Source organism: Camponotus floridanus, unplaced genomic scaffold, assembly GCF_003227725.1.
Source record: "Camponotus floridanus strain SB8 unplaced genomic scaffold, Cflo_v7.5 scaffold3, whole genome shotgun sequence".
Lineage (NCBI taxonomy): Eukaryota > Metazoa > Arthropoda > Insecta > Hymenoptera > Formicidae > Camponotus > Camponotus floridanus.
In genome coordinates this window covers 4,172,132-4,191,294 of record NW_020229436.1, presented here as the reverse complement: position 1 = coordinate 4,191,294, position 19,163 = coordinate 4,172,132, and the positions used below count along the sequence as shown (strand labels likewise).

At 35.8% G+C, this 19,163-nt stretch overlaps 1 protein-coding gene across 2 annotated transcripts in view; it reads right to left on the bottom strand.

Moving 5' to 3' along the window:
• Positions 1 to 18,919, bottom strand: part of LOC105253537 (MOXD1 homolog 2) — a 204,382-nt gene extending 185,463 nt beyond the window's left edge. Inside the window, exons 1-2 of one of the 2 annotated variants that reach the window (XM_025409984.1) lie at positions 18,188 to 18,919; positions 9,761 to 9,892 (exon numbers count right to left, since the gene is read on the bottom strand). The gene's annotated coding sequence lies outside the window, so the exon portion shown is untranslated. The remainder of the gene's footprint in view (positions 1 to 9,760; positions 9,893 to 18,187) is intronic. The other variant, XM_020028192.2, reaches the window with a different exon arrangement.
• Positions 18,920 to 19,163: the final 244 nt, after the last annotated feature.

The following is a 19,163-nucleotide window of genomic DNA, read 5'->3' as shown; positions in this document are numbered from 1 at the left end:
ACGATATCGAAAAATAGAAGATAAAATATAAAAGTAGAAGAAACATCCCCTCTCTTCATTCTATGAATAAAACACGTCGAGAGTTGACCACTAAATCGATATATTTTTGTTTCTAGGATGACGAAATAATTGTCTATGGTATGAAAAATTCAGGTTCGATTTCCGGTAGCATTTATAAAATAAGCGATACAACTGCTTCACTTTCCCTCCTTACCTCTAACTTAAAATATTTCATTGATACTTTACCCACTTTCTTTGATTAAAATATTCTAATTTTAGTTGGTGGTCGGAATATTTAGGCAGGATCGATGCTGCCCAAAAATATTTAAAGACTGATATTTCTTTTTGATATTTTTTATATCGTTTCTTTCAATAGTACGCGAACAATAATTTTAACTTTGCAAATATCATTGTACAAGTGAGCACTTGAGCATATTAAATATAATGCAATCGAAGAAAGTGCAACTAGCCGCGCAAATCGGTAAGCTTAACTGCATTATCGCGTGAAGTGTTTTACAATGAACATGATCGGAAGCCAAGGGAAGAAGCGAGCGATGATTACGTCGAAGAGAGAGAGGAGAGAGAGAGAGAGAGGCGCGAGTGCCGATGGATTTAACAGACGAGAGCGAAGGCGAAACGGCGAGTACCGGTTGCGCGCACGCGAGCGGAAAGCGAAAGGGAACGATGAAAGCGATCTATATAGCAGCCTTCCGGCCGAGTCAATGGCATAGTGGCGGACGAAGTGGAGATTAGGTTCGTCGGGAGTACCATCGTTAGGCGAGGCGTCGAAATACCGTTTTAGATCACGATTGGATACGAATTATATATGTATCGTGGGGGTGTATTAATCCTTCAATTTTATAATCCTAATATTCACAGAATTTACTTCAAGTATTTTACTCCAATTTCTTTCTCCCCAGAACTGACGTTAATATATGATATATGATGCCATAACATCAGAATTGGCAGAAAAAGTCCAGTGAGTGAAAAAAACTACACGGTAAATTCTGGTTTTTACCATCTCGGATTTTGTCCAATGGAATAACTGGCAAAAACTATAAAAATAAATAATATGTAATATTAAAATATATTTGTATGACTTTACGTAAAAAGAAATTTTTAATTTAATTAATTTAATTTATATAATCTAAGTCTTTTTAATTCAAATCGTAATTGCAAATGTTTATTTTTGATTTAATAAAAAAGATGCAATAGTAACAGATATAAAAATGTTTACCAACATCTGATCCGTTTACCTTTCTATCTCTAACAAAAAATTGATTTACTCGTTATATCGATTCTTAATTATTGTAAATTTTATTTTATATTAAACCCTAAGTTGGAAAACACTTTTTCAATTAATGAATATCGATAAAAAAGTTATCTATTTATTTTAACGTTTTTAATGAAAGACTAGATTTTCCGGATTTTTTCGGAAAATATCAGTTTTTATCGACATGGACATTTTATTCAAAAAATGTGGAATTGTGATTCAACTCTGTGTAATATACTATATAACTTTAAAACGTAAATTAACTATTTAATTGTTTAATATTCTTTTATTATAATTTTGTTTATATACTAACATTTGGCTTTAATTAGCGCGATAATAAACGATAAGATATATTTCACGTTAAAGAATAAATGATGGATTTAAAGAATTTGGAAAAGAGAAAAAAACGTGAAATAATTTTTGTTAAAATCGGCGAATCTATAATCAACGTACAAAGTATGATTATTTTAAATCGCTTTTGAAACTCGATACAAATTATATTTTCGCTTTACGGTTGGAATAAAAAATTCGATACAAATTGTATTTTCGTTTACGGCTCGGAAAATGTTCGCAAAACTTTTAAATCTTTCAGCGTCAGTTACGCCTTAAGAGCTCACTCGCTGCGGCGAGATTTTGTAAGTTAAGGTTAATTATACTCTAGGCTACTTTAAAAATGTCAACATTAGTTATTCTATGAAAGTTGAAACCGCAAACTAAATGCGTGTTCTAAAGACTTTTTTATACAATTATGCGCAAGCTACTACGTTCATAATCCACTTTCGCGTTATCTTCTTTAGTCTATTTTTTATTTCTGACATTTTTATTCTTATATTTCATGAAATATCTCGTTTAAAATAATAAACTCGATACTTTTTCAAAATCTCATCGTAAAAAAATCTTCCGAAGCTTCATTAAATTTAAAATTAGTAAAAGTTTATAACTTGTATAGAAATATACACAAGATCTGACGTAAACCGTTGGATGTGTAAGACTAAAGATCGATGCGTTAACAAGAAATAACGGATATTACTTGAACGAAATATTACTTTTAGTATATCCATTTTTTATGTCTGAGCCATGTTCCTTCTAAACTCCCAAGGATCTCGTTCCATCTCATCTACGCGAGATCACGATCCGGTGAACAAGGTAAATTGCCTCTCGCATATGCAATAGACGGATACCATGACATTCGCGTAATTTACTTGGTGCTCGATAGAAGCAGAGATCAAAACGGTAGCACAAGACGAGCGCGTGGTCGTGATCTAATTGTTTCCTACGAGAAGAGATCATGAAACCTAAGCGAAACCCTACACTCGACTTGCAACAAGCACGGTTCCATTGAAGCGATGCTTGGGCTAGCTTTTTATGCTAATTATCTCTTTAGAGAAATGATAAATTTCAGAGAAACAGAAAAAATATGTAATATAATTATTAATACACAGCTCCAAGATTATCCAAATACACTAAATTTTCTTAAAAACATGGGCAAATTCTGAAATATTTCTAATGAGTAATAAACTTGTAATATTAATATTATTATTAATATTACTATTAATATTAGAAAAAAAATTTAGACATAATTCAAAAAATTTATCTCAATTAAAATAAGCAAACAAAAATTTATCTTAATTAAAATAAGTAAACAAGACGGAAAAGTAATGTTGTTTAAGCCTCTTTCGGGAATGAAATTGTTCTCTTGAATAAAGGAACCGAAATTGCCAAATTTACGTCAGGATCCCGCTTCGCGATCCCGTTTCCAACTTCAACTTTGAATTAACAGACGCGTTAAAGCATCGGAAATCTTCTCGCGGAAAATGTTACAGCGTAACCCGACGTGTTCGCTCGAGCTTCTCTCGACTTTCGCGGAGACGATCGTCGACACGGAGAGGTTAACAGGCGGAAACTCCATGAGCAGCTTCCGCGAATGTGCGAATCGTCGGTCGGTTACAGACATCGAGAGGAACCCGAGCACGCTATCATTAGACGTCGAGCGAGCGCTTCAGTGAGATGTAACGCTTGCCTCTCGAGGAGAAATGTCTTCCATCGGAAGACTGAAAGAAAGAGAAGCCCCCTTCGCCTTTTCATGCCGTGGATTTAAGCATTTTCCGCGAGAGAATGAATTAAAATAGTCTAATTATCGAGCTGGTCGATTAACCCTCTCGTGACTCTTGAGTCGAACCTGCTCGAGGTAACCGACGTAAACATCATGGCCGATGTATGTAATTGCAACTTTTATCGTAACAAAACAACGCTGTAGATGGTATTAAATTAGTCGTTGTTACGATTGCACTCATCTAGATTGATCTTTTATTATTCATATCACTGCACTGAGGGAAAAATTTTGTTAAATCAAATAAATTAGTTTTCTTGAAACTTTTGCTTTAAATGCAAGGAATTGTTTATTTCATTTAAGCAAAAGTATTTAATTTTAATTAAATATGCATGTTAGATTAAGTACATAACAATATGTAAATAAATACTTAACTTAAGCAAATAAACGTTTTGAATACAAGTAAATACGTGATTAGTACCCACCGAATAAATAGTTTTCTTGAGTTAAAATTTTTTTATTTCAAGATAATTTTTTCCTCAGTGTGTAACATTAAATTATACATGTGGTAGATATAGATGTAATGGCGAGAAATTGCAAACTGCGATTTGAGAGCTGAAAGCTAAAAGCACTACAAAGTTACAAAATGACAGTTCGAGAGTTCAGAGTTTAGATCGGAGAGTTAAATGTTAATGAAAATGAAAGGCAGAAAGTTAGAATCGAGAGTATAAAGTTTACTGCGATACACCTTACATTTTCTTAATTATCTTGTTTAGATTAATTGGGATAGAAGAGGAAGCAGACAAGTTGTATCTCTTTACATTTCTCATATTTATTATCGACAATCGAGAAAGTCGAGGCAATTTTAGTGCGTCTATATCCATCCATTACAAGCTTATTAATCGATATTACATCTACGCAGCCCTGCTTGTAGATTCTCGAGGCTTAAAAAATTCAAAAAAATAAAGATAAAAAGATTGAATCAGAAGGCAATTAATTGCGCTTGCACTCAATCGCGATTACGATTGTTGGAACGTTGCACATTTAAGCGCTCATCTTTCGCCTGTTTGCATCGCATACTTGGAATACCTTCAAATAACCGAGCCTCGACGGGACACGAGGACTTGGACAAATTTATTTATCTGACTACGCCCTCGAGTCCTCCCTTGGCTCGTCGTTCATTCCCTCTCAATTTGTACACCGATGTCATTCGCACCGCGCGAGATAATTAAAAAGCCACGGTTGGAGCACAAAAATGAAGGAAAACTCGTTTCCAGATGCGTTATCGTCATTGCTTTTTCAAGCACGATACTGATAGCATTTTCATTATTAACGGAGGGATAGAAATATATGCAAAAACCGTATTATTTCCCTCTTTCTCTCTTTCTTCCTCTTCTTCCTCCCTTCCCCCTCTCTCTAGGGAAAGCTATACATTTTTATGCAAAACATAATTGAGTTAATAATGCATTAAAACTAGAGCGATTATATGTATCACATAATTTTCTAAATTATTATTTGCTGATCGATTAAATAATATATATTTATATTGTTATCAATATCATGTATACTTATCTTATGTATAATAATATAAATAACATATGTATATAAATAATATAATGTATAAATATCTTATGTATAATATCATCAATATCATGTATACTTTCTATTTAAAAATTAAGGGACATCGTGTAGACGACGTGATGGTAAATGACTGATAAGAAAGCGACTATATTGCAAAAAGTATAAACGTCGCCAAAGATCAGCTTATTCTCGAACGTGACACTAAAACGGCGATAACTTTCTCACGAAGTTTCCTCATTAAGGTGCGCGAGGAGAGAAGCGAGGAAAGTTTTCAATCAACGAAGAATGAGACAGCCTAAACTCGCGATCAATGATGGTATCCCAAATAATGATTCGTAATAGCGAGGATAATTTTCAGTTCACATCTCGAAACGATATGCAATGTCGTAATAGAATATTATGATTCGCTATGAAAAGCAATCTCGCGATGCAATTAAAATTAATTTGCACATTTTAAGAGAAATTACTGTATAATTTTAATGTCCACTTTTGCAATATTATATAGCATTATTATAGTAATAAAAAAATTGGTAAACATTTTATTTAAATGAGATTTTACTTGAAAATATTTTTTGTGAAAAATTTCAGAAAATAGAAAAACATAAATACGATTATTATAAAAATACACACGATTATTACTAAATTAATAAATTTTTTTTACTGGTACTAAATATTCTTGTATGTATCCGAATAATACAAAGAATATTCAGTCAATTCTTCGAGTTGCTTTTCACTTTAATACATCACAAATATACGTCATTAAAAATTCAGTATCTTTCTTACGCCGTACAAGAGCAATAATATTTAATGCTGAGCAACAATGAGATCCTTATGTGCCTCGAAGGGCATTTGGCGAAAAGGAAAGGCTCGTGAACGTGCTCGAGAGCCCATCATCGAGAACGCTTAAAGTCATGTTAGCAACGATTTGTGTATTCCTGACGGTATCGTTAAAAAGAATTCTTTTGATGGTTATAATACAAACCGCGGATTAATTCGAGCTCACGAGAATGTCTTTTGCTCGACCACAGAATTGCATAATAGTTCTTTCTCTCTCTCTCTCCAATATTCTTCCCCCACTCTATCTCCCTCTCGCTCTATCTCTATCTTACGCGGCATGCAAACTGTTCATGTTACCAGCTGTTTGATAATTCCTGCTTTTTGCAAGCTTGTTTGAAATCGCATCCTGTAACATCCCCAAATGTGCGCATATACGTGTTCATCTCTGAAATTAGCATCTGTACAAACTAATTATCTTGAGAGAGAAATCCGCTCAACGTATTAATCATATTCACTGCATATATGTATGTACAAATTAGGAACATGTGGCATATAATCAAATATTGCAGATGAAATTCAAAGGCCATCATAGACAGATAATTTGGATACAGTTACTCAAAAAATTAATGTATGTATGTAAATATGTTATAGTAAAGATTAAAATACGAGATCGACAAAAATATTTTGCACTCGAGAGAAAACAATCACTTTCTACTAAAAGCATGTCCTTATATTAATTTTATTTAAATGAGATTTAAAGATTGTCGAATTATGACTTCTTTACTATTGAAATAATTTTATCTTTAGTTTATAATCTCCATCCTCCATCTGTTTTTACAAAAGCATCCCGGGATTGTCGAGGACGTATAAAATGACAATTCAAATAGTATTTTACGCCCAGATTAATGTCGCATACGAGTAATCTGGTATAGTTGCAGCTGCACATTTCTCGGATACGGCTAAAGGGGGACAAATAACGAACGATTTAATGTTTCACCCCTCCTCTCGTAACAGAATCTATTTCTGTTATCTTCGCACGCGATACAAGCGTACAGTTGAAGCGAAAGGGATGCGACTGTCAGGGGAGGACGACCGGTGTTCCACGCGATACCGACGTGCACTATACGCCTAAAAATACTCTCGCCAGAAACACTATAATATAATTATCTCCGTGATGTATAGAGTACCCATTCACTCTTCTTAACGGTCGACATTTGTCATCCGCTGCAGATGACACGGGCTGCTTATCTGTTACCCTTCGGTTCCCCCATCGTTCGCAAGAGAGTATATTAATTTCTCATTGAAGCTTGGTAAAAAAAAATATATTTCAAAAACGATGAATCTCGAGGCTCTTCATGTTTCTCCGGTTCTTTCATTTTGGTTCTTTGATTCTTTATTTTATCGCTACTTTTGCAGGGGTTTCGTTTGAAATGTATGAAAGTTACGATAGAGTATAAAGTGATGTTTATGCTTCAAAACCCTTTAGAGAGAGAGACGAGTTACGTAAACGCGCGCATCAATAAAAACAAAATACGTTAGATCATTTTTTTGCACGCAATAAAGTGCGATGAATCAATAATTTTTCGCGTCTCGAAATGAGTTTATCCAAAATGCGCGTGGAACAGAGCGCGATCGGCGACGCGCCCAAGTTTTTCCGGGAAAAAACAAACTTCGTTATCCACGAGGGCCGTGATAGGCGCGGTGATAGCGTCGTTTATTTGATTTCCCGCTTACCAGGGCGAACGCCAAGCGAAAAAAATCTACATCAATATCGACATCGATCGACGCGGGGGGGGGCGGGGGGAGGGGGCGACATAGCGCAACGATATACCGATATACTCGATTAATCATTTCGGGTTCATACCTCGGGATTTTAGCGCGCGACAAAAGCTTGAATGGCCGGATTCCGGCGAAGCGTGACGGAACGCGAAACGGACAATACGTATGAAATATAACGGCGCCGATGAAAATTTCTCGGGACAAAAGCGGACGCGCGCTTTTCCGCGATCTCCGCGTCGCCGAATTCGTGAATTAGCAAGTCAAAGCGACGAAGGGAATCACAGTTCGATTAATTATATCGTTTTCCCGCCTCTTTCTCTCAGTCTTGCTCTCCTCTCCCCCGCTCTAAAATCCTGGATTTATAATCAATGTCACGAAATAAAGAGACTAATGGGCATCTCATTATTTATCTTGCTGCGTGCAATTTAAAAATCTCGCCGACGTTATATCAAGTTTTTTGGAATAAAACACTTAACAAAATTTGTCATAAATTTAGTGTGTCATGCAATAATTTTTTGAAATTTTAATATAAAATTTTAGTTTATAAGATTTAATAATAAAAAAAATGTTAATAATAGTGAAAAATATTATATTGTAGAAAGAAAAAAAAAATATTGATATAATTGAATGATGATATAATTATTGTCATTCAATTATATCAATATTTTTTTTCTTTCTACAGTATAATTGAATTTTTCAATATTTATATCAATATTTTTTTTCTTTCTATAGTATAATTGAATGACGATATAATTATCGTTTTCTCTTCTCTTTCTCTCAGTCTTCCTCTCCTCTCCCCCGCTCTAAAATCCTGGATTTATAATCAATGTCACGAAATAAAGAAACTAATGGGTATCTCATTGTTTATCTTGCTACGTGCAATTTAAAAATCTCGCCGGCGTTATATCAAGTTTTTTTTTAATAAAACACTTAACAAAATTTGTCATAAATTTAGTGTCATGCTTTTTGAAATTTTAATATAAAATTTTAATTTATAAAATTTAATAATAAAAAAAATGTTAATAATAGTGTAAAATATTATGCTGTAGAAAGAAAAAAAATATTGAATGACGATATAATTATCATGCTGTATACTTGATAAATACTTTGTAAATTTAAATATCAATTAAATTCAAGCAGCATTGTTTAACGCGAGCGAGTCTGCTTTTCTGATGACAGAAGCGGTGTGCACTTTTTCACCTCGCTTCAAAGCGACGAAAATCAAGAACGTCGCGACGCCGGCTTAACGCCCGCGTTGCGTCGTTAATACGCGCAAAAGATCAAAGGACGAATCATTCCGCTCGCGGGCAGTTGGGAATTAGCAAATCAAAGGGAACCGCTAATACACTTTCCTTGTGGCGAAATGACGACTCCTGCCTTAGGTAGTAGGTCTCGAAACGTCGAAAGGGCAGGCAGCGATATCGATCGCATCTGCTGTCCTTGTCTGCCGGCAGACAAAGGGCTCGTTTCCCCGATATTCCAGGGAAAACTGTGTCAGCATCGATCGAGATCGATCCCCGAGGAAAGAAAAGCAATTTTCATTGAAAACAAACGATAAGCCAATATTATTAAAGCTAATATAATCTCAATATTCGTTATCCTCCTTCAATTCATAACGCGGTAAATAATAGATTAACGAAGTATAATAAATATAATCTCGCCTAAGTTCAGCTTTAAAGATTCAAAAACGTGCCACTTTGGGCCTCTTCAAAGATTTAATAACGTACCGTTTAAAACGCGCAGTTCAACGCCCCTAATTCACAGCTGAAAAATAGATCCTACAGTCGTAAACGCAATCGATATCGACGATATACTCTATGATGATCTCGCGGGAACGAAAAGAAATAAAAAAAAAACAGCTCGAGAGAAGCTCGAGCGAGCGTCGTGCGCGCGAGACCAATTTGACATTAGCAAGTCAAAGTGCGCGAACGCGCCTGTCATCGTCCCGCCGTCCTACCGCAGATAATGCGTACCTTTGTCGCGACAAAATGATGGTTTTCGTGAAGCAGCTTAATCTCGTCGCCCTTCCCAAATTACCGGGTCGTCCCAGCGGCTGGTGGCGACTCCGCTCTCTCCATAATTTGTAAGTGCGCCTCGGCCTGCTCTCACACCAGCCCCCATCTATCTCCCCCCTCCCCCTCCCCCGTGTCCCCGCTCGTTCCTTCGCTATCTTTCATTGGACTTTCCACGGCGAAATTACAGATCGAGCGACAAAACGTGAACGCAGAAACTTGGTTTTCTCTCTCGAAAGCCCCTACCCTTCCCGTTAGCATATTTCTCGTGGCTATTATTATACTCACGATCGTTCCGAACTAGACGGGGGATGTCAGATCAATCGATTAATTCGATGTTTCAATGGCACGTCGTGGGCAAGGCGTGAATGGGAGTCGATGATCGTGGAAGATGAACGCTGACAGAGTGGCTAGTGTAACCTAATGGAATGTGAAACATTGTTGAGAAATTATCCAATTCAATATATCCTATAATATGTTTCGAAATGACGCTACAGAGAATAATATAAATATAAAATATCGAATAAATATAAAAATATCGAACGATAGGGCGTGATTTAATTTCTATGAAAGCAACACGGTTTACTGTCACGTTTCGATCACTCCTTAATTCTATAAAATGTATATATTAATTATATATATAATTATAAGTTAGAATAAAAATTTAGTTGAAAAAATATTCGAGAAATTATATGATACATATTCGTTATAATTTTAATTTTATAATTTTCGTAATAAAAATTTAAATCGTAATAATACAAACTTTTATACAAAACTATAATACATGTAAGAACAATAATGATACGTAATATATCTTCGGTAGAGTTAAGTCAACCTTGATGTATACTTTGCTAAGATTCCTTTAACAATACTGTTTTGAGAAGTTCGAGGCTGGATTATTAATTGGACGGATTCTCAGAAGTGATAGTGCAAATGCAAGAGACGAGGATAAGCAACTTTGCCAAATCGAATTATCAACTACTCTATAACAATCCAAATTCAATCGGAATTCACGAGCTTCGCTATGGTCTTAGCGAAGCGCTATAGAAGACAGAGGAATAGAAATGCCACATTATTGAATAATAATTAACTCAAGGAGCAAACGGATAAGAGAAACATGTCGAAGTTAATTACATTGAATATTCCGAGATCGTCGGAACTCGAAAGTTTAGACAATAATGATAGCTTATAACGTATACATTTGCCTTCATCGCGGGGCCAGATTTATTCAATATTTACTATCGTAGAGAGATCGATAATACGTACGATATATATAAAATGAAGAGTAATCATTTACATCTCTAAGTATAGGAATCAATCTCCCTAAAGATGTGGCATCATCCTCGCCCACTTGTCTCTTTGATTAGTTTGACATTTCGTAGATGGATAGATGCGCATACGTTACAATGAACAATGATTTCCCGTAGCAAGTCATTCGACCTTTGATCAACGTCAACGGATTTATCCCGTTCCATAATTATTATGCCGTACCCGACGCTGACAGATAATTTAAATAAAGAGTTATGCGCGCGCGTGGAATTAACGAGGACCAGGTACAGTAATGTCGGAATGACGATCGTTAATTGTTACAGCGCGAACGAGTGTTTGGCATCACGACGGCACGTAGTTGTTCATTTCGGATTAGGATAATTGGGCTTGCAGAGGGTGTCAAACATCGGGGGTCACCGCGCTCACCCGGATTTCGCTAATTGGTATTATCAAGCTTTAGCGACTAATGATATTAATTGATGCTCGCCATCGCGTCACGAGTCAACTCATTCCGAGGTATTAAAGCTTTATTTACTGGAAAAAGAATGCCAATTTTCTGTAAGTCGTTTGAGACACGATACGAGATATTTGAGGAATTTTTGGATTTCTGTATTTTTATATTTTTAAATTAATTTCTCGACGATTTTTTTTTATTGAAATTAAAATGCCTGAAATTGTTTATTAAAACGTTTATATCATTTTTTTTCGTATTTCTTAGATTATTTAAAAATTCTTTTATTTAGATTATTAAATTCTTTTGTTAGATATTTTATTATATTTAGATTATTTAATTCTTTTATTTATAATATATATATTACAGTTAAATATATAATTATACATTAAATATATTATATATATTAAATATAATATATAAATTGTAAAATCTGTCATAATTGTAAATGGTAGTAAAGTGGTGTATTCTTGAAAAACAAACTATAAAATTCTGACATGTTTTAAAACTTGAGAAAGCCGGATTTCTCGAAGAAAAGCGCGGCGAAAAATCAGATCAACCGGAGAACAATGCGCTATATCTCATGTTCTCAGATTCTAACGCCTGGCAAGCGTTGCATAAGACGACAGGATGTTGGGAAAAACTCGATGCATGCATATAAACGCAAACGGAAATACGTGACAAACGTGTGATTTGCCTGTAAAGTGAAAGGGTGTCAGGGGCTCACGTGGGTGAGGTGGCTCACGGTTGAGTGAAATAGTACAGAATGGAATAAACGCATGAGCGGCTCGTTTTGAGAGAGAGACATGACTCGAATCTTGTAAAACGACCATATAAGTGTGATATGTTAGTAAATTATCAACGAAGGATATCGCGCGTGCTGCGAGAGTGGCATAAAGTGAAGTGGATTAACGTGGAAGATGATCTGTATACAAACACATGAACGCTCTCGTCGTAAAAATAATCTCGGAAAAAGCGTTGAATTTTAAAATTGATGTAATAAATTAGCGGTGGAGAGCGAGTTTACGTTGGAAATTATATTGGGGGAAGGACTACCGGTCTCTCGTTTACGTCAGCCGCGGATGAATATCAAATGTACACTCGCCCTTTAATGAACCCTCTTTACCAAGCGGATATGACGCGTAGTCGCGCGCGCACACGCGGAAATGAAATTGCGAAAATGCTAAGTAGCGTGGTGTATTCTTGGAAGTCCTTCTGGCCGTACTTATCGGCGTACTTCAACGCCGCTTAATTTATAGAGGCATAAAATAAACCCGGGGGGATCGATATAACCCGCTCTCTCCACGCGAAATCCACGACTATAACACGTACAAAAGGAGCGAGATCCTAATCGCGTCTCGACTCGCGAAACGAGAATTCGCGTGAGCGAATCCGTTCCGTCCATCCGTCCGTCTTACACCCCCTACTCGACCTTTACCGAGCACCCCGAGTGTACGAATGCTCTCCGTCTTATCTGTCGGGGCTATTTAAGACGTCGCCCGCGATCTCCATCAAGAGAGATAGCCGCGAAATCACACGCGGATTAACGGATAAACGACGGATGTGCACGAGTACCGTAAATTTTAGACGGACGGAAATATCCCTTCGATCCGCTCTCATTGATTCGCTCGGGGATTAGACAAATGATGAATACCGAGGAGTGTTCCATCCGTTCTATCGATCGTGCTAAATCTCGCGCTTAGCTTCTTGTTTATTGGGAAAAAATCAGACCGTTACCGATATACTAAATTTGTCTACTATTCATTTGGAAATTGAAGTATTATTGTCATAGATAATATTAGTATCGAATTAATTAGAGAGTATTTTCTGCGACAAATTTAAAATAGCCTTTTAAAAAGTTCAAGTGTGAACCGTGCTCTAGTTATTTAAAAATAATGATTATGGCATTTTTAACAGACTCTAGAATTACTTGAAAATATTTAACGTTCTAAAAAGTTTTTTCATTATAGTTCGACCTGATAATTTATAGCTCGATTGAAACTTGCGTATGTGTACGTGTGACACATATCGTATAAATAAACAAATTTCGTACAATATAAAAATATAATAGTATCAAAGTTAATCTAATGAATATATTTTAGAACAAAATTTAAGCGAAATAATATAAAATGACTCTTTAAATAAGACATTAAGTAATTCTTTTCAAGTAATTCTTTTTTTAAGTGAGATATTGTATATACAAATGCTTTGCCATTCTTTCTAGTTATTCTTAGTCTTGTATAAACTAAACGTCCCACGCGTTGCTTGCCGATATCTTTACAATTTCAATGCAAATTGCGCGCTACAGCCTGCGTGACTAATTTAATATGCCACGCTACCTTATTATCGCACGTAACAGAATAAAAAGCTTCAGAATTTTCGTACCAGAAACGCCGTGTTCTTCGCAAATTGTCAAATACACGATCGACTGTAATGTACTAGAATTTTATAAAATAATAGCCTTATTTATCGCCTAAAGGACATCGCGCTTAAATTATAGTCGATATTTAATTTACATTACATCGACATTATTTTTCATTGCTTTTCACACAGAAAGTACCCAGAATATGTGGAAAACTATTTTATATCATTTATGTATTCTAAAAAAAAATAAATACTTAATACAAGTATAATGATAGTATGATATAATCGATATATTAAGAGATATAAAAAAAGTTATAGTAAGTACAAATTATATCAATTTATCGCGCAATAAAAAATAGACATGTCGATATCAATTTAAACCGCGTAATTTCGATACACACAAAATTTCTCAACTACTAAGCAATTCCAGAGAGAGATTAATGATCGGTATCTCGCGGATAAGATTAAGATCGACTAATCCTTCGAATGGGAAGCAAATTTGAAAAACAAAAAAAAAAAAAACAAAAAAAAATGTTCTCGTCGCACGGGAGTAAAGGATGAGATCCGTTAACAGATTGCTTTTTCCGCCCGACGGCTGCTGGACGGCTAAAGCGAACGGGAGAATAATCTTCATGCGAGAGCAACGAAGGAGAAAGCGAGCAGGAAGTTGGTGGAAACGCGAACGGCGGCCTCGACGCCGCGTCGCGAAGGACCGACCGTTCACGAGAGCGCGGAGCGGGCTTAAAGGAGATAGCCGATAAAGATCCTCGCGCAGGACATGTGATACATGGCCCGACGGCCGTCGCGCTATCTCTCGCGTCTCTTCACGACAATCTTCTTCTCACACTTTGCCAAGAACCTAGTTCCTAGAAACGAACAGCATTTCCATGAATCGAAACAGTTCCTGCTTGCTTCTTCCTTTTTTTTTTTCGAATCGACGCGAGAACGATTCAATTGCTTTGTGTATCTTTTCGCAGATTGATTTTTAGAAGTCGAAGATGATGGTAATATATAATTGAGGGTTGATATAATATTGATATCTACTCAAAACAGAAATATTAATGTCTTAATAATCTTTTTTTTTCATTAGATTATAAAATGAATACATCTTATAATCTAATATATATAAATTATATATAATATATATAAAATATACTGATATAATATTATATAATTATTCTACATATTTTTATAATATATAATATATTTATATAATATATTTATATAATATATTTATATAATATATAATATATATTTTTTTTACATTCCAATTTCTCATGAATATGTTCGACAAAAAATGATATTTCATTGTGTTCACGGTTAAAGATATTTTATTTCGCGCCTTAATATATGTATATCATATAGGGAAAAGATTACAATGTATGAATGATTTATTGCGAACTTCTCTAAATCATTCTCTTTCGCTATTTTCATATTTCTTATATTTCTTATAATTATCATATACATCTCTGTATTTATAGAGTCAACTAGAAAAGGAGGAAGACCCATCGCATGTACAAACCACTAAAAATCTACGCTGAGACGTGTTGGCTCGTATTAAAGCTTTATAAGACATGCAACAGTTTAAGGAGTCCTCAAGAGATGTCAAGTTTGTTTAGGATTAGGAATTGCCTCGTGAATTCAACCCTTTCAAGAATCTCACAATAATCTCAATGTTCCAATACTTGTCCCAAGAAATGTTTACTATTCTATTAAGAGATTATCCCAGTTTCGAGAATACAATATTTTCCCTATATTTTACAGGTAACATAGATATAAGAAAAGCTTATCTATAAGGAAAACCAAAATTTACACAACGTTAAGAAATCGTTAAAATATTTAACTTTAGAAAGGCAAAAGATTAGAATATGGAAATTATTGTATTCTCTATTGTATTTTTAAACTGACGTCAATCATCCTAATCGAAAATATATTGAATTGATTAAACAATACGATAATTCTTCTTGTTTTATTATATAATAATATAAATTATGAGTGTAAAAATTAAGTGAGGAAAAAATGAATAGATATATACGACTTCCTATAAATCTTAAACAATGGAAAACGTTGACTTGGATGAATTAAGATTTACGAATACCTACAACAAAAAGATTTTAAGAAAGGAAGAAAAATTCCCTGCGGTGGGCACGAGGCAAAGAGTTTCGTTCGGATTTCTCTTATTTTCAACTTGGCTGCACGACACGACAATGCTCTTAAATTCACCGCCTTGGACTGCGGACAACGCCATTATACCCGGAGAAACTTTCGCGAAAATATCCTGCGGACGTGTCCGTAGAAATTAGGCCGATCATTGAAAATTCGCGGGAATCGAGTCGCTTTTGACTGAAATTTCGCAGTCTCATCGGCGAAAAGCCTCCACAATTTCATTGACCGATATTCAAAAAAAAAGGTTTGAAAAGTTTTGCACATGCATGTAAAAATTTTAGACACACGACACGCTCCGAAAAATTCTGATCAATCTGTATCATCTCTAATCATTCTCTAAATCATCTCTATATCGAACAATTTTAATTTACGAGAATTTAATCGAGAAGTAAAGTTCTGCCAATCATTTGGAATCCTGTTAAACTTGAATCGAGTAAAATAAATTCTAGATATTAAATAATTCAGTAATTATAATATACGCACACACACGTACACGCATGCGCTCCACTAAATTATTGTTATGGAGAAATCGACTTCGTATTCGTCAAAGAACTGTCGCGAACAGAAGCAGCGATAGTGACAGCTTGTACGTGTGACACTAGTATGTGCCACATGGCACTAAATTCCCGCGATTTAGCGCAAACTTTAAATGGGATCCGAGGTCGGTTCTACCATTTTATCTACGAGTATATACGCGCACTGACATAACACGCGCCGGTGTGTTTCGCATGATCGAGAGCCTCCGTGTTTTACGATCGCGCGATTTTATTTTCCCTTTTCTCTCTCTTTTTTTTCGCCGCGCGTGCGAGATCACTTTCGCATTTCACCCTGTATTGTGCGGGCTCGAACGAAGCGACAGACTGCGCGTGACAGCCGCCACGGCATAAACATCGATCTGCGAATATTACCGTGAAGCATTACTCGCGAAATGACTCTCGCGAATGCCGCCAACTATTCCAGGTTGCCAGGTGAAACAGAAACTTGAACCGTTTGCTATCAAATTGCCGAGCGACGACTATTAATGTTTGCATTCCCTGCCATATGATTGCGAACAATTTTTTTTTCCGATGCCGTAGAAGAGTTTCGTTTTACCAATAAGCGAAGTGACTTTTATATCGAGGAAAATGTTTACCGTTGCTTTTGGAGCAGAATGACAGAAATCATATGTTTTCGAAGAAGATACGTCGATACGTGTTATTCAATGATTTACGATCTGACTTGCGTTATTTTTCTCTGTAACTTTCCTCTTAATATGTTTTATTATTGAAATAAATACGAGATATGTGTACAAACATAACTCGAATTATGTTTCTAAAAGATACTGAGCAATGGTGAGCGCAATCAATAAATAATACGTTAACAAGAATATTTTGTTTCAGTAACTCGTATTATATTAATGGAAAAAATTATTCGTTAACTCCACTCGGACGAAATAAAAGTATAGTAAAAAAAGAAAAAAAAGATACCACTTTTTTGTATTTTTTAATATAACATAGTTGTATTAAATTATATAAAATATATTTTTTTACTTATATAAAATATTCCTTTTATACATATCGTAAATATAACATTTTATATATATTATAACATTTTATATATTTTATATATATTCTGTCAAACATTTTTAATGACAAAGCTTTACTTATTCTACAGAAGCAAGGCGCCATCAAAGCGGAAACTTTTCTGTGTTACAAAACATCCAGGTACACTCAAAAAATAAATGTATCATTTTTTCTTGGAATATTTTTATATAAGTTATCGTAAAAAAAATATAGGTTCCTCAAATTCTTATTGTTGCGATTTATTTGGAAATCTACGTATCGCGCGATCATCCGTTATAGAAGAGTGACTTGTTTCGCAAAACTTCGTGGAATGACAATGAGACAAATATGTCAGACAATTCTAACAATTTTGTCAGACGAAAGTTTGACTATTGTGACGTCCAAAATTGTGCCAATCTTTGTACACGAGTGATCGTAAACAATTTTTTTCGTAAAAGGAATTACGACTAAAATATCGATCAATTCATCAAACTTTTCTCTCACATTACTCTAAAAAAATTTAAATGATCATTTTTTGAAAATTTTCAAATTTCCCAATTTTTTAAAATACATTATAATACGTGAATTCGACTTCATGTAAAATAGAAAATTATTAACCACTATAGCTAAAGAATGCTATAAAAACTCTAAAGCCTATCTAATTTAACTGTATGCTTTTCTTGGAACTCTGTATTTTCAGACTTTGTCGATTACCGATAAGATAAGTTTTTCTGGACATTTCGTGACACGGAAAGATTTCCATTTTGATGACGTCTTGCTTCTTTAGGTAAGTAAATCTTATCGTTAAAATATAGAATTTACACTTGCCATATATAAAAGAATGTTTTATATAGTAAAAAAATATTATACAATTTAATATAATTATATAAGGTTCGTTCGAATATTACATTAGGAAAAACTTACCACTCAAATATGTAGACGACGGCGACGATGCCTCTGGATCCGTTACGACTTTGACGAGCGTCGCGACGCGTCGTCTGGACCCTTGAGGGACGACGGCTTTCTCTCTTCCTCTCTCTCTTGATATACACTTGCGTTAAGAACTCGCCTCCTATCCTCCGTCGTCCTGGCGATCACACACTTCCGCCACTGTCACTCACTCACTTTACGAGCTCTTCGATTACTACGCCCTTCTACAACCGGAGCCGACAACTCTGCGGCAAGTTGATGACAGACACTCGCGCCTCTCTCGATCTGTTTATCCGCGCGTCACTTCAATCTGTTCGTCGTCGCAGCACTTTGAAAGTTGTTGCGTTTCGCGCGGTTAAAGCGAACGTCGCACTATTCCCCGATCGCAATCGACAGATTTTGATTTCGGAATCGATCGCTCGCAAGAAGAAAAACTAGAGTACGAACTTGTTTCTCTCGCGATCAAAGAGATCAAAGTCGGATCACTCGGCGCAGGATAATTTGCCGAAGTCGATTATCCTAATCGCAGAAACCTTCCTCGCTACTTCGTCCTTCGTCCCGTTAAACGTCGAAATTTCAACCGGCTTTCTCTGCCCTCTGTTCAACGAGAAGACGCGCACACCGCACGCAGGCCAGCCTACCGCGCACTACGGTACCAGCCTGTCAACTGAAGCGCCACTGCGACCTACAGCTAGGATCCGACTGGTTTCCTCGGCCTCCCCTCCACTCCGGCGAGACCCCACCACTCCTCTCCCCCCACCACCCGCCTCACGCCGTCGCGCGCGCGATTCTACGCGCGCCCTATCTTCCGTTCAAGAGAGAGATCCCCTCTCCCCCTTCTCACTCTATCGAATCTGTCTCTCTCTTTCTTCGCCTCCTTCTTCAGGAACTATCCCTTTCTCTCTCTCTCTCTCTCTCTCATTTTCGTCATTCCTGTTTCCCTCTCTTTTTCTCTTTAGCTCGTTTGCCA